This window comes from Eleutherodactylus coqui, unplaced genomic scaffold (assembly GCF_035609145.1).
Source record: "Eleutherodactylus coqui strain aEleCoq1 unplaced genomic scaffold, aEleCoq1.hap1 HAP1_SCAFFOLD_19, whole genome shotgun sequence".
Lineage (NCBI taxonomy): Eukaryota > Metazoa > Chordata > Amphibia > Anura > Eleutherodactylidae > Eleutherodactylus > Eleutherodactylus coqui.
In genome coordinates this window covers 1591667-1594706 of record NW_027102012.1, presented here as the reverse complement: position 1 = coordinate 1594706, position 3040 = coordinate 1591667, and positions in this window count along the sequence as shown.

Below are 3040 nucleotides of genomic sequence, written 5' to 3'. Positions count from 1 at the left end.
ATTTATATTTCCACCCGTTTACTTTATTTTGGGCGCACATTGGAAAAACTTTCGTTTTTTTTTAACTATTTAGGAGACGTACAAATTTAACATTACTTTTTAGCATTTTGAGGAACACTTTGTTTTCCTATACCAAGCCGAGATTGGAAAGGCTCATGAGTGTCAGAATAATAGATACCCCCCCAAATGACCTCATTTTAAAAACTACACCCCTTAATGTATTCACTGAGGGGTGTCATGAGTATTTTGACCCCACAGTTTTTTTTCAGGAATTAATTCAATTTAGAGGAGAAAAAGTAAAATTTCATATTTTTGCAAATCTGTCATTTTAAAGACATATTTTTTTCCTATAGTTTACATGAAAATCAGGATTTACACCCCAAAATGGATACCCCTATTTCTCCCGTGTTCAGAAATATACCCATTGTGGCCCTATTGTTATATCTGAGTCCACAACGGGGCCCAAAATGTAAGGAGTAGTCAGTGTCTTTCAAAACAGAAATTTTGCTTGAAGTCCTTTTAGGCCCCATAGCACACATGTAGAGTTCTTGAGCGCCCAAAACCATAGAAAACCCCCACAAATGACCCCATTTTGAAAACTAGACCCCTTAAGGAATTTATCTAGGGGTGTACTGCATATTTTGACCCCACAGTTTTTGAATGAATTCAAACCAAGCAAAAGGAAAAAATTGTGATTTTCGTTTTTTTGGCAATTCTGTCATTTTAAAAACAGCTTTTTTTGTACAGCACACATATGAAGGAAGACTTGCACCCAAAAATGGATACCCCTGTTTGTCCCGTGTTCAGAGACATACCCATTGTGGCCCTAATCTTATGTCTGGATACACAACGGAGCCCAAAATGAAAGGAGCGACCGGTGGCTTTCGGAACACAAATTTTGCTTGAAGTCCTTTTAGGCCCCATTGCCCACTTGTAGAGTTCTTGAGCGCCCAAAACCATAGAGAACCCCCACAAATGACCCCATTTTGAAAACTAGACTCCTTAACGAATTTATCTAGGGGTGTACTGCGCATTTTGACCCCACAGTTTTTGAATAAATTCAAGCAAAGCAAAAGGAAAAAATTTGGATTTTTGTTTTTTTGGCAATTCTGTCATTTTAAAAACAGCTTTTTTTGTACAGCACACATATGAAGGAAGACTTACACCCCAAAATGGATACCCCTGTTTGTGCTGTTTTCAGAAATATACCCATTGTGGCCCTAATCTTATGTCCGCATGCACAACGGGGCCCAAAATAAAAGGAGTAATCGGTGGCTTTCAGAACATAGATTTTGCTTGAAGTCCTTTTAGGCCCCATTGCCCACTTGTAGAGTTCTTGAGCGCCCAAAACCATATAGAAGCCCCACAAATGACCCCATTTTGAAAACTAGACCCCTTAACGAATTTATCTAGGGATGTACTGCATATTTTGACCCCACAGTTTTTGAATAAATTTAAGCAAAGCAAAAGGAAAAAAATAGGATTTTCATTTTTTGGGCTATTGTGTCAATTTAAAAACAGTTTTTTTTGTACAGCACACATATAAATGAAGGCTTTCACCCCAAAATGGATACCCCTGTTTGTCCCGTGTTCAGAAACATACCCATTGTGGCCCTAATAGACTTACAGGACCCATGGCTAGGCCTACAATGAAAGGAATACCCGTTGGATTTCAGGGTAGCACTGAATAAATTTCAGGCCCCATTGCCCACTTATAGAGCCATTGAGCGGCCAAAACTATAAAGAACCCCCTCAAATGACCCCATTTTGAAAACTAGACCCCTTAACGAATTCATCTAGGGGTGTACTGCGTATTTTGACCCCACAGTATTTGAATGAATCTAAGCAAAGCAGAAGGAAAAAGTTACGATTTTCAATTTTTTTGGCAATTTTTTCAATTTAAAAACAGTTTTTTTGTTCAGTGCACATAGGAATGAAGACGTTCACCCCAAAATGGATACCCCCGTTTGTCCCGAGATCAGAAACATACCCATTGTTGCCCTAATCTACTTACAGGACGCATGGCAAGGCCTATAAAGGACGGAACACCTGTTGGATTTTAGGGCACAACTGAATAAATTCCAGGCCCCATTGCTTATTTGTACAGAATAAAGATTGACTCCCTAAAAATTCCCCCCCTCCCCCTCCGCGCCCTTTTTGGCGTTCGCAAATCTTAGATAAAAGTAAAAATGTGAACTGTGTAGTATTTCCGAAGACAGGGGTAATTACGGAGGCTGGTTGGAATGGGCCCATGGGGCAATAAAACCGGGTATCCCCCCCCCCCCCTCCTCTCATGCTTTTTGGGGGTATTTCATGACCTCAGTGGCGGGTATGGGGTGTAAAAAGTGGCGTTCCGTGAGTCTCCGTAAGCTTGATGAGGTGCGGCGGTCTCACACAGAAGGCGCTCAACAAGGTGCTCCTGGAACTGCAGGAAAGCGAGCGTTCCCGGGGCTTCTTGTAAAATACGTATCACAGGTAGCTGTCTGAATAACGCCGGGCTCACGCGGGTGCAGGCGGAATCCGCTTGCGGAGGCCCACAGCGGATCCCATCTGTGAGCCCGGCTGTGACCCTGCGTACGGCTGCGTAATGTACTGCGCATAACTGCGTACTCACACAGGCGGTCATGCACAGTACACCTTTGTTTGTATTTCCCGCACCATCGCTTAGCGATGACGCGGGTACCCGCAGCCGTATACAATGTAGTTGCGTATGGACTGCGGGTATATCCGCGACCATGGAGCACAATGGGCTCTATGTTGCCGATATCCGCAGTAAAATAGAACCTGCTGCGTTCTCTTTTCTGCGAGTGGATTACGCAATTCTGACCCGCTAATGTGAGCGGAATTGTGTAATCTGCGTATTACCACGGATCAGACGCATGCGGAATCCGTCATTCCTATCCGGTCATGTGAGACCGGCCTAAGGTAGATCGCTACCTTTTTATCACGTGACCGGGGACCGCTCAACGAGGCCACCCGTCACTGCTCCAGGCTCTCTGTGACCGTTGGTCGCTGGGAGCAAGGAGATTTGACCGTTGGT